General features: G+C 48.4%; 1 protein-coding gene across 1 annotated transcript in view; it reads left to right on the forward strand.

Moving 5' to 3' along the window:
- The window catches only part of LOC135905549 (uncharacterized), a 162,004-nt gene that overhangs the window by 73,629 nt on the left and 74,289 nt on the right, over positions 1 to 14,086 (forward strand). The window lies entirely within an intron of this gene.

Below are 14,086 nucleotides of genomic sequence, written 5' to 3' on the forward strand. Positions count from 1 at the left end.
GAGGAGAACGAAGACTGTGCAGCGGCCATTCCTGTTCTTCTTAGCTTGCCGTTCCTGCTCTCGCACGCCTAAATAAACCCCTTTTCCCCATGCTCGTAACAATATTGCCACCTGGTGTTTTGAGCCAGCGAACATTCAGCATTGCGTGCCCAGCAAAACGGCGAAGAAGACGACGAAGTCGAAGATCCCGCGCCAGCTGGAGAACCGTCGCTCAGTGCTTGGCATTTTTCATCTCTGGCTGATCCTACTGTCACTTATTCTTGTGTTAGAGCGTGAAAAACTGGTGGAGGTGCGGGGTAATTTAATCTATGCACCACACCCCTCCGAGCAGTAGGAGCTCCAGCCCCGTACCGGTGGTTACGCCTGTACACCGCGCCAGCAGAAGGATCCGTGGACAAGCCCCTGAGTTTGGCCTCCTCCCAGAGAAAATGGCAGCTCCGACCACGCCAACAGGTATGGAAGGCCCAACGCCGATTCATTGCACGCTGCTGAACCCGCGAACGCCAAATCCCTTCCACGGCGCCATACATGAGGATGTTGAAGACTGGCTGGTCCACTATGAACGTTTTGCCGCGTGCAACAAGTGGGATGACGCAGAGAAACTGAAAAACGTATATTTCAGCTTTAACGATGGTGCACGTGTTTGGTACGAGAACCGTGCAGATGCCCTAAATTCATGGGCAGAATTCAAACGCCGGATTCTTGAGACGTATGCGAGCCCTGATCGCCAGGAGCGAGCTGAGCGTGATCTTCAGTCCCGTATACAAATGCCGAACGAAGGTGTCGCAATATACGTCGAGGACATGACGCGTCTCTTTCGACGAGCCGACCCCAGCATGTCGGAAGAAAAGAAGGTGCGGTACCTGATGAACGGAGTGAAATAGCAGCTGTTCGGCGGTCTCGTGCGCAGTCCTCCCAAGACTGTGTCAGAATTTCTTTCCGAGGCCGTCACCATTGAACAGACGCTTCGGCAGCGGGCACCATCATACGAACGCCAAGTGAACGCTGCCTCACCTACGGACTTCTTCGGAGCTCTCGGGGGCCACGTCGATTTCTTTCGAGAGCTCATTCGTTCCGTGATCCACGAAGAACTCCAGAAGCTGTCGGTACCCTCACAGCCGACGCTCAACTCCTTGTCCAGCGTTCTCCGTGACGAAGTCCAGCAAGCGCTAAGAGAACCACCCTTCAACACCGAAGCTCGACCACTAAGAACTGACAGCTCCCGCATGTCGTATGCGCAAGCTTTGAGGCAACCTGCCCCACCTCCATCCCCGCTTCTCACCGCGTGCCCGGCCATGCTACAGCCCGTCCAAGCGGGCTCGTATTACCAGGACCACCGACAGGCCCCAAGGAAATCAGACGTGTGGCGGGCACCTGATCGCCGTCCCCTTTGCTTTCACTGTGGTGAAGTTGGGCACGTCTACCGACAGTGCTCCTATCGAGAGCTCGGACTACGCGGATTTTCAGCAAACTCGCCGCGACCTAGGTTCGGCCAGCGTCCTCCTGAAATCGACCAATACGTTGCCCAACAGTGCGGATCCCCATCAACTCGACACCAGTCACGCTCCCCTTCGCCGCGGCGGTTTTCTCCGACTCGCCGTACGTATTCGAGTGTGGTGCGGGGTCGGTCGCCCAGCCCGCGCCGGGAAACTAACCACAGCGGCCTTCGGGGGCGAGGCCGCTCAGTCTGGACGTGCTCAAGGACCCCTACTGACGCGTACGCGGACCGACGATACATCGACGACGACGGTACCTGCTGATTACAGAAAAAGAATTTCCTTGGACATTCCTGTACTCCTCGACGGCCGTGAATTGACTGCTTTAGTGGACACTGGAGCGGATTATTCTGTAATCAGCGAAAAACTGGCCACCCTTCTGAAGAAAGTGACAACGCCTTGGAATCAAGCGCCAGTTCGTACAGCTGGCGGGCACATCGTCACCCCACTCGGCATGTGCACGGCAAGAATACAGATTCGCGGCTCTACGTTTGTTGCCAGCTTGAGCATTCTCCCTCAGTGTTCTCGAGACCTAATCATCGGCATGGACTTTCTCAGGGAGCACGGAGCTATCATCGACATTCGCCAACGCCTCGTCACTTTCTCGACAAAGAGCGCGGCAGCGACGACCAACACCATCCACCCTCGAGCACCTCTTCGTGTCGTCGACGACGCTGTCACGTTACCACCACGTGCAAGTGTCGTGGTTCAGGTGGCATGTGACAGACTCTTACATGGTGAAGCGGTCGCAGAAGGCAATCGCTCTCTCCTGCTTTCTCAAGGTGTTTGCGTAGCAAGAAGCCTTATTGATCTCCATGATGGCCACTGTGAAGTTCTTGTCACGAACTTCAGCTATGAACACCGGCACCTTTTCCCCGGTACTGTCATCGCCTACGCCGACCCGATCGCCGACGTCACGGAGTGTTTTGTGTCCGAGGCAGTCGACAATGCTGAACCATCTATACGCAACGTCGACATTAGTCCTACGCTTCCTGAAGAGAACAAACAACACCTCCGTGAGCTGTTGCTCCAGTTCCACTCTTGCTTTGCACGGTCGTCGAAGGTACGTCAAACGTCGCTTACGAAACACCGTATCATCACCTATGACGACGTGTCCCCCATACGGCAACAGCCTTATCGTGTTTCCCCGCCCGAACGACATGCAATTCAAATGCAGGTGAAGGAAATGCTTCAAGACGGCGTAATACAGCCTTCATGCAGTCCCTGGTCATCGCCAGTCGTTCTCGTTGAAATGAAAGATGGCACGCTTCGGTTTTGTGCTTACTACCGGAAGCTAAACAACGTCACAAAGAAAGACGTGTACCCATTGCCTTGTGTCGACGATTCTCTGGATAGACTGAGGCGCGCGAAGTATTTCTCCTCTATCGATCTGAAAAGTGGCTACTGGCAAATTGAAGTAGATGAGCGGGACCGTGAGAAAACTGCGTTTGTGACTCCGGACGGCCTTTACGAATTTAGAGTACTCCCTTTCGGCCTCTGTTCCGCGCCAGCCACATTGCAGCGAATGATGGATACAGTTCTCGCTGACCTCAAATGGAAAAGCTGCCTCGTCTATCTCGATGATGTCGTTATCTTTTCGGAGACTTTTGACGAGCACCTTCGACGCATTCGGAATGTACTTGAAGCCATTCGATCGGCTGACCTTACACTCAAGCCAGAGAAATGCCATTTCGGTTACGAGGAACTGAAGTTCCTTGGTCACGTCGTGAGCGCGGCAGGTGTTCGGCCCGATCCCGAGAAGACTGATGCCGTAGCTGCTTTTCCCACTCCAACCGACAAGAAAAGTGTCCGACGGTTTTTGGGCTTGTGTGCCTACTATCGGCGCTTCATTGAAAATTTTTCGAAGATTTCAGAGCCGCTATTTCGTCTTACACGTGACGACGTACCATTCCTCTGGACTGATGAACAACAGACTGCCTTTGCGGAGCTACAGCGTCGATTGTCTTCTCCTCCCGTGCTCGGTCACTTTGATGAGGATGCTGACACAGAAGTGCGCACTGACGCCAGCAATATCGGTCTCGTAGCTATCCTGGTGCAACGGCAAGACGGAACTGAACGAGTTAAGCCTACGCGAGCCGCACTCTGTCACGGGCAGAGTCCAATTATTCCACCACAGAGAAGGAGTGCCTTGCGGTTATTTGGGCTACTACAAAGTTTACGCCGTATCTCTACGGGCGGCCATTTAAAGTGGTGACCGATCATCGCGCTTTGTGCTGGTTGACCAACCTCCGAGACCCTTCTGGACGATTGGCACGTTGGAGTCTGCGACTCCAGGAATTCGACATCACCATCGTATACAAGTCCGGTAGGAAACATGAAGATGCTGACACGCTATCAAGAGCACCTGTGGCATCTCAGAATCCTGACGAGGAAGACGACAGCGCCTTCCTGGGAGCCCTCAGCAGACCGGACCTGCTCGCTAAACAACGATCGGACGCTGAGTTAAGGCCCATCATTGATCACTTAGAAGGCGGCATCGCGCCCATTGCTCGCCCACTTTCGCGATGGTTGTCGTCATTTTGCCTTCGAGAGGGCATTTTATACAAAAGAAACACAGGTGCCGGCGACAAGCCACATCTTCTAGTAGTGCCTCAAGCCCTTCGCGACGACATCCTATTAGCCTGCCACGACGAGCCGACATCTGGTCACTTGGGTTACTCAAGGACTCTGGACAGGGTACGGCAAATGTACTACTGGCCTGGACTGACTGCTTGCGTCAAACGCTACGTGAAAGGATGCCGTGAATGCCAGCGCCGAAAGTCACCACCCTTCAAGCCTGCAGGGCTTCTACGACCCATCGACCCTCCGTGTACGCCGTTTGATCAAGTTGGAATGGACCTTCTTGTAGCAATAAGTGGATCATTGTCGTAACAGATTACTTGACGCGTTACGCTGAGACGAAGGCACTACCACGCGGGACAGCATCGGAAGTTGCCCAGTTCTTTATGCACCACATTGTGCTTCGGCATGGCGCACTATCATTCATTATCACTGACCGAGGGACGGCATTTACGGCGAAGCTTCTGGACGACATCTTGAAGTTGAGTTACACGACTCATCGAAAGACCACTGCATACCACCCTCAGACTAACGGCTTGACAGAAAGACTAAACAAAACACTGGCAGACATGCTCTCTATGTACGTCGATGTGCAGCACAAAACGTGGGACGAAATCCTGCCGTACGTAACGTTTGCGTACAACACTGCCACACAGGAAACTACACGATTTACGCCGTTTCACCTCGTTTATGGTCGAGAAGTTCAAACTATGCTAGACGCCATGATTCCATATGAAGGCATTGATCAGCTCGACCAGTTAGCTCCTGGCGTCGAGGAGTACGTTCAACGTGCCGAGGAAGCACGTCAACTGGCCCGTGTCAACATAAGGCAGCAGCAGTGTACAGATGCCATAAGGTACAATCTTCACCATCGACAAGTTACCTATGAGCCTGGTGACCAAGTTTGGGTTTGGACCCCCGTTGGACGGCGAGGCCTCAGTGAGAAAGCCCTGAGCAAGTACTTCGGACCATACACAGTACTAAGGCGTGTAAGCGACGTGAACTATGAAGTGATTCCAGACGGAGACCTACCATCGCCCAAGCGCCGTTTACCACGCGCAGAGACTGTACATGTCGTCCGCCTCAAGCCGTATTTTGCACGGTGATGTTAAGTCTAGTGGTGAAACAAACTCTTGTTTTTTTGCTGTCGTCGCGTCGTCCTCCAAAGAACTGCGAAGCGATTTTTTTCTTTTTTTTTGCTCCCGCCGACAGATCCCATTTTTTTTGCCTCGTGTGCATGCCCGTATGTGTGCTAGCGCGTTTCCCCCATTTTTTTTATGTCCTACCTAATGCGCGTACCTTTCGTGTACGTCTTGTGTTTGACCATCGAGTCGATGCTTCATAGGGAGGGGGAATAATGCCACCTGGTGTTTTGAGCCAGCGAACATTCAGCATTGCGTGCCCAGCAAAACGGCGAAGAAGACGACGAAGTCGAAGATCCCGCGCCAGCTGGAGAACCGTCGCTCAGTGCTTGGCATTTTTCATCTCTGGCTGATCCTACAGTCACTTATTCTTGTGTTAGAGCGTGACAATATAATAAAAGCAGCAGATGAATTTTATACTCACCTGTGCAGTACCTAAAGCAGCCACAGTTTCTTCATTTTACGTTGTGATGAATAGGATAAAGAGGCGTCTTATATAAGTAGAAATTAAGTTAGAATGACCTTGCCAGACATGTCCCGGGGAAAAGCAGCAGGAGAAGATGGAAAAAGAGTCGACTAAAATAGCGATAATATGTTTGAAAACCTTGCATGCCTCACAACTGCAAGAGAAGGAAAGAGATGGAAGAATGCCAATGTTGTGCTTATCCGTAAGAAGCGAGATGGTAAAGAAATGAATAATTGTAGGCCTGTAAGCGTTCTTTCGGTATTGTATAAAATATTTGCCAAGATACCTTTCAATACAACCGGGTGGACACTTGTCTTTATTCAATCAAGACGACTGGATGGCTTCACGAAGAGATACTCTATACAATTAATCATATCCATGACAATAATAACGTTACGCACAGAGGAGACTATTTATCACCCTTACGGATGAAGGGAACCGTTTACTTTAGGTCGCGAAGAAGAGCGCAAGAGTGGCCAGCTGGTTGATCAACTCAGCGTCGTCCTCTTCCTCCTTTCCCGCTCGGGACCGCAGGCACGTTTACGAGTCTTCGTTTTCTTCACGCGTAACATTCTTCTCCTCATACACGAAGCCCGCCGGGCCAGTCAATCTATTTGTCTTGAAGTGAACAATTTCAAGTGGGCGCCATAGACCACTTGGGTCTTGACAGTTCGTCTAGCACACGCCGTGAGGCGAGCTATGTTATAGGTGAACTTCCTGGAGTCTCTTGATAGTAACGAACGGTATATCGTAGGTGGTCAAAAGTTTTTGGCATAATCCACGTTTCCCTACTCAAGTCCAAAGCCAGAATAAATCGCCAGGGTGATAGGTTATCGGATGGTGGCGAATGCCACAGTTTGATTTGGATCTGTCCTGCGATGCCGAAGTGCGCAAACCACCAATACGACGAGCTTCTTCGGCAAGGCAGAGAGTCTCGGCGACAGAGGAATTTTGGTGACTACAGAAATGAAAAACAGTGTCGATTGTGTACCGGGGTGGCCATGCGTACTGCAGGAAGAAAGGGCTGTAGCCGGCAGTCTCGTGCTTGGCGGTGTTGAACGTGTACGTGATAAAGGGCAGTATGTCATCCCAGTTCTTGCGGTCGGATGAAACATACATGGATAGCATGTTTACAATTGTTCGGTTGGTGCGCTCAGTAAGCCCATTCATTTGTGGATGGTATGCGGAGGAGTGACGCAAGTGAGACTCGCACAAACAAAGTAGCTTCTCTACGACATCCACTGTGAATCGTCGTCCATGGTCGCTGATGATCGCGCGAGGCGGACAATGTCTCAGGATAACATTTTGCAGCAGGAATGTTGAAATGTCAATGGCTATTTGCAGAGGGCACGGCCGCTGTCTCGCAGTAGCGTGTGAGGCAGTCGACGCAAACAACTATCCAAAGATTTCTCTTGGCTGATTTTGGAAAAGGGCCCGCGAAGTCACTGCCCACTTGTTGGAAAGGCGTGCTTGGAGGCGGGATTGGCTGCAGGCAACCAGCTGGAGCAGTAGATGGCCGTTTGTGTTGCTGACACTACATGCAGCTGGCCACATAGGTCTCAACAGACTGTCGCATTCCAGGCCAATAAAAGCGTTCCTGAATCTGGTAGAGCGTAGTCGCCAAACCTAGATGGCCAGACGTCGGGTTTTCGTGCATCGCACTCACAATCGCTGTGCGAAGGCTTTCCGATACCAAAACGTGGGCCAGTGCTGGAAAAAGTCTTACACAGGAGTCCATCACGTACACAGAAAGGGTTTGCTGTTGTCGAGGTGGTCGTAGCGGTGAAGAGCGGTATTAATTTAGCGCATTTTCGCTGTTCGGCTTTGAAACAGTCGAAGTCTGGAAAACGCGGCGACAAAGAAGCCATGAGGTGATCGAAGTTGTCGGCGTCACAGTCCGTCGTGCTAAGTGATACACGTGAGAGGCAGTCCGCATCAGCGTATCTTCGACCACCCTTATAAGAGACGGTGAAGCTGTATTCTTGTAGTCCGAGCGCCCAGCGCGCAAGGCGGCCACAAGTGTCACGAAGATTCACAAGCCAACACAACGAGTGGTGGACGGTGACAGCTGTAAATGGGCGTCCATACAGGTAAGAACGAAGCCCTTGAACGGCAAATATTACCGCGAGGCATTCTTACACCAGGAACAGCTGGCCTGCTGATAGCCTGAAAAATCAATGTGGATGCGAGGCAAGCTCAAGACATTTTTGAGACCTGTCCGGCCCCATTAGCTTAGCAGCTATGGTGTTGCGCAGCTAAACACCAGGTGGCGGGACGAAAACCGGGCCGCGAAGCCCACGTATTGATATGGGTGGAGCGGGAAAACGTCCATGCGATAGCCCCGTTATAGATCCACAGCTTGTCTAAATTAATCCGGAATCTTCCACTGCGGCGTCCCTCATAATCAACTCGTGGCTTTGTGACGTACCTACCATAGCATTCAACTCAACTTTTAGACCAGTATTCTGGTGAGGCTGCCGCCTTCAAAACAAGTTCATCGTGCAGTTTTTTCATTGCGCCGATTTGCGCTCTATGTCCTTGTTCAATCCTAGCCCCAACAACAATGTTTGCGCCAAAGATTTCATTGACGAGGAGCCCTGGTGTGTTTCATGAAACAGTTGCAACATCTTTCCTTGAAGCTTTGACGGTATCGCGCTTCAGCTTCCTCAGTAGACTAGCCGGTCGACCCACGGCTGTTCTAACTTGGGATCGAGAAATGATAACTATGCTAACTACAATATTTTAGGCGTTCGAGGCAACCAATGCAATTCGTAGCACTCGGTTTTGTGGTCTGTAACACTGGGTCTGTTGTGGTCAGCTCGCGTAATTCATAGCGGGTTAAAATATTTTCGTTACCGGTTTCTAACGAAAAGAGCAATTGGGGGGTTCACATTCCGTCACTGGTTCTGTCACCTGCACGGGAAGCCCGCTAAGGCATTTCGCTGTCAGGAGTTGTTTTTCTGGCACGTATTGTAGCTTCGACTAATAGCCAGCCACTCAGGAAGAGTGACCACCGTTGAATACAGTCGCTGGCTCTGCTGACGAGGCCCCAGCAATTCCAGCATGAGAGCACGGTGAGTGACTAGGCTGATCTGCTCGCCGAGATGATAGTCATGGAAAAGCGAGACGCAAAGAATAAGTGCTAACGCGTTTCGCTCCAGCTGCAGGTAGTTCTGATCACCCCACATATGTATACGCAGAGAGCTAATCATCCACCTTTACACCTACGTCATCATCATCGTCAGCCTATTTTATGTCCACTGCAGGATGAAGGCCTCTCCCTGCGATATCAAATTGCCCTTATCATGTGCTAAGTGATTCTATCTAGCGCCTATAAATTAACAAGTTTCATTAGCCCACTTAGTTTTCTGCCGCCCTCAAATGCGCTTACCTTCCCCGGACACCCATCCTTTAACTCTAGCGGCCCATTGGTTGTGCACCCAATGCATTACATGGTCAGTCCAGCTCCAATTTTCCTCCTAATACCAATTAGGATATCAGTTATTTTCGTTTTCCCCCAGATCTATGCCGCTCCTTTCCGGTCTTTTAAGGTTTTTATTTATTTATTCATTTATTTATTTATTTATTTATTTATTTATTTATTTCGGATACTTTCCTGGCCTGAAGGCATTACAGAAAGGAGTGGTAAGTGAAAAAAGTACATAATTATAAAAGAATAGGTATTACAAAATGGCAGAAAATACAGCACTCTTGAAATTGCCAACGTCAGAAATGGCAGCGATGGAGGGAGGAAGGTCGTTCCAGTCGGCGCTGGTTTTAGGAATAAAAGAACCATGACACATCTTCGTTCTAAAATATGGAATACCAACTTTAAACATGTGATCGAAACGGGATGAAATGTATGAAGGGCGAGTAATAAGATGATCCTTTAATAGTGGGTTGTGGTGATACAGGCTGTGGAAAAGACACAGTCTAGAACATTTACGCCGCAATGAAAGCTCCGGTAATGTAAGTGTGTTTTTCGTGGAAGTAATGCTGGCGTAACGGGAATATTTAGATAATATGAAACGTGCTGCGCGATTCTGGATGGATTCTAGAGTGTTTATCAGTGTGACTTGATGGGGATACCATACGGTGGATGCATTTTCTAGCTTTGCTCGCACTAATGTTTTGTAGAGGGTAAGCTTTATCGGCATAGACGCAGCAGAGAAATTTCGACGCAAGTATCCAAGAACCCGGTTAGCGTTATTAGTGACGTGTTTGATGTGCGTATGCCATGATAAGTTCCGTGAAATATGGACACCGAGGTATTTGTAAGAGTTGACGGATTCAAGAGAAGTATCGTGAAGTAAGTAAACACGCGTGTTGTCAGTATTAGCGCGGCTTGATACATGCATTGTTTTACATTTATTAACGTTTAGTCGCATGAACCATTTATCGCACCAGTTGGATATGCATCTAAGATCGTCTTGAAGCTTATCAGAATCAGTGTTGTTAGTTATTTTGCGATAAATGACGCAGTCATCTGCGAAAAGCCTCATAGTTGAATGGGAAATGCATTTAGGAAGGTTGTTTATGTAAATCAGGAAAAGCACGGGTCCCAGTACCGATCCCTGTGGTACACCCGATGTTACGGAAGTGCGAGAGGATGAACATTCATTAGCTGAAACGTACTGAGTTCGATTAGACAGAAAGCTTTCAATCCAGTTTAGTACATTAGGGTCAATGTTAAGCATGCTAAGTTTAAGAATGAGGAGATCACGTGAAACAGCGTCGAAAGCTTTTGCAAGTCCAAAAACACGCAGTCTACATCGAAGCCCATTCAGTATGGGTAAATAGGTCATTAGTAAAACATATGAGTTGCGTTCAACATGAAAATGTTTGCCTGAAGCCGTGTTGTTCAGTCGAAAACAAGAAATTAGACTCAAGGAAGTCAATCAGATGAGAATGAATAATATGCTCCAATATTTTGCATGGTATACTTGTCAGTGATATAGGACGATAGTTATCCGGGGAATGAGTGTTACCTGATTTAGGGACCGGAACAACCTTGCCTACCTTCCAATCGCTTGGAATAACTGAGGAACCTAGAGACTGGGAAAAGAGCATCGAAAGCATAATTGAAGAATATCATTCAGTAATTTTAAGCATTTTACAGGTATTTGAACCTTCACCTGACGAAGAAGATATTTTCAGGTTTTCAATCAACTTTTGTATGCCGACCCAATCAATATAAATGGAGTTCATTGGTAAATGGGAGCATTTAATTACCGACGGTAGAGTGGCAGGAGCACATTTGTGAAAAACGGAAGCAAATACATCATTCTAAACGGAAGAGCACTGGTTCGGAGGGATCGCGACATTGTCAGAACGGGCTAGTTGGATTGTTTTGCTTTCTTTGCCACCAACAATATTCCAGAATTTACGTGGATTAGACTGCAAAAGTGATGGGAGGGTGTTATCGAAAAAGATCTTTTTTGCATTTGTAATAGCGATAGTATATTCAGCGTGAATGCAATGATACGCTGCCCAGCGTTCGGGAAGGTTAGTTGCTTTGGCGCGACGAAAAATACGTTTCTTTTTTGTTGCGCAGACGGCGTAGAATTCCAGTAAACCATGGCGAGGAAGGATTCGAAACAATCTTTCTTTTAGGCACATAGCGATTCATTAGTGTTAGCAGTTTGTTCTTGTACAATAACCAGTTCTCTTCAACGGTACATTCAAAAAAGTTGACTGTGTAGTAATGAATGATTCTAGTTCATTTAAAATGGATGTGGTATCGGCCGCATTGTAATCACATATTGTTTTAACGGTTTTCTTCGAGCGAACTTTCCTCTTAAGTGTTAAGTGGAGGACCGAGTGGCCACTTATTCTTTTAAGGTATGTTTGAGGAGAAACCAAATCTGGAGCTGTTGTAAAAAAGAGATCTAAAGTATTAGAGGAAGATGTGGTAGTGCGCGTGGGTTCGTTAATCAGCTGGGTTAGATTAAAATCAGCGCAGATGTCTAAAAAATGGGTGCACTCGGAAGATGACTGCTTAAGGGAGGGAACACCGTTTTGCCCACTATGTTTGGAAAATTGAAATCACCTAGTAAAAACAAATGTGGTTTTGGGCATCGAACAACTAATTTGTTAAGGACATCATGAAGGTCAGCGCAAAAATTGGTAGTGGAGGATGGGGACCTATGACACGCACAAAAGATCAGGTCGCCAGTGGGAAACGCAACACGAGTGCAAACTATTTCTAATGGTGAGTCAATGGAGATAGTGAAGGAACGGATAGCAGAGCTCACGGCAATCAGTACACCTCCGCCCGTACGGAAATCGCGATCGTACCTGTAAAAGTTATATGTTTTTTGACAGTCTAGTATTTCACTATCTTTAATTTTTGCTGAAAGCCATGTTTCGGTGAGCACAACTGTATCAGCTGAGCATGCGTCGATATGTGATGACAGTGATGTGCGTTTGTTGGCGATACTTCGGACATTTGCAAAAAGAAGAGATAAGGAATTTGCTTGCTTTGGAACACGAGATAGCTATGCTGCATTCAAATGTGAAGATCGTGGACCCGATGGTTTGTTGTTTGTTTGGGTAATCGCGCTCCTATAGGAGCGCGATTACGGGTCCGAGCTGGTCCGATCTCGCATACTTCATCTGTAGCTGCGCAATAAACATAACATTTTTTACGCATGATTAGTTTGTTATGTCGCAAAGAAAAAGACTGGCCGCTGGCCTTGCCAAAATCATTTAGTGCTTTTCGCGATTGACGAGTGGCTTTGAAAAAGTCTTCGCCGACTCAAATACCATCGGCTTTAAACTTCGCTTTTTGCGAGAGTATACGGTCTCTCATTTCGGAAGACACGAACTTAGCTATAACAGGCCGTATCTTGCCGACAACGTGTGTGCCTAGCCTACGAGCCCTATCGATTGCGACTTCCGAGGGAGTCATGTTCAGACAATTTCTAAGAAAGATATGGATCTGGACTTCTGATTGAGCCCACGTTTCTGATACGTTGTCTGAGATCGCATAGAAGATGATGTTTTCGCGTCTTGAATGGTCCTCCAGAACGTCTAGTCTTGACGCGAGTGCAGCGCTTTCATTTGAAACTGCTGCATGGACTGCGGTAGTAATATTACTTCCTGAAGGCATATTTTCAAAAGACTCAACCGCAGCTTCCACGGCAGTCAGTCTATTGGAAAGGTCTGCAACAGTCTCAGTACGGTTTTCTTATTTAGCCTTTAGGTCAGCTATGGCATTCATCATCTCGGCATGTCGCATGTCAAATTTTATCGACAAAGCAGCTATGGCGGCCATAACTTCATTGTGCTTATGTTGAGCTTCACTATGGGGACCAGGGTTTAATTCTACATCCCCGGAAAGTGAGAGCAACATAGCAACAGAGACACAATCACTCAGAATGGCAGCCAGCACTTGTGGGAAGGGAAGTGCAGCAAACTGACATTGTTTGTACGTTTACAAAAAAGCGATTCGGACTGACTAACCTGCACAAGAAAGCAGAAAGGAGAGCTTAGCAGCGACCACATGGTAGCTGCTCTCCCGTGCCCACTGGAAGCGCCTTGCTGATGCCAGTTGCTTAAATATGAGCGGTGCAGTGCTGCCGCTAGCGGCAGTGTCCGTGTCCCACTTGATACCGGCGTGAAGATGATGACGTCTTCCATGCTCAGATAATCAAGGCTGTTGTCAGCTGCTTGTAGCGGTGGATCCAGCAGGAAATTCGATAGAGAGGTAGACGTAGCACACGTGCTAGACGGTGACAACGATGAGCCGAAAACAGCAATCTGCACTAGAAAGCAGAAATGAGAGCTTAGCAGCGACCGCATGGTAGCTGCTCTCCCGTGCCCACTGCCAATGTTGCGCCTAACATTTTTTCCTACGCTGTTTGTGCGGTCTTTATTTGTTCTCGAGCTTCTTTGCCAACCTCCAAGTTTTGTCCCACATGTTAGAAACAGTAGAGTGGAGTGATTGCACACCTTTTTTTTTCATTAGCAGTGGTAAGCTCCCAGTAAGGATCTGGCAATGTCTGCCATATGCACTCCACCCCACCCATTTCTAGTCTTCTGTATGTTTCCGCTTTACGATCAGGGTCCCCTGCAAAAAATTCACCTAGATAAACATACTGCTTCACAGAGTCTAGAGGCTCACTGGTAATCCTCAGTTCATGTATTCTTGTGGGGCTATCGATCATTGTCTTTGTCTTCCGCATATCAATCTTCAACCCCACCCTTTCTCTCTGCATTGCTGAACAATACAATGTCATCTGAAAGCCAAATGTTGCTGAAACACCTGAATACCTGCCTGTAAAAGGTTGAAACAGTACATGAAACCATATGAACGCTATGCTTCTGCGTGTGAAGTGCTGTTCTGTCACCCTAATAATCAACCACGTAGACAAAGATCACACCCTCTTGCAGCCTGGCTG

The sequence above is a fragment of the Dermacentor albipictus genome, unplaced genomic scaffold, assembly GCF_038994185.2.
Source record: "Dermacentor albipictus isolate Rhodes 1998 colony unplaced genomic scaffold, USDA_Dalb.pri_finalv2 scaffold_47, whole genome shotgun sequence".
Classification (NCBI taxonomy): domain Eukaryota; kingdom Metazoa; phylum Arthropoda; class Arachnida; order Ixodida; family Ixodidae; genus Dermacentor; species Dermacentor albipictus.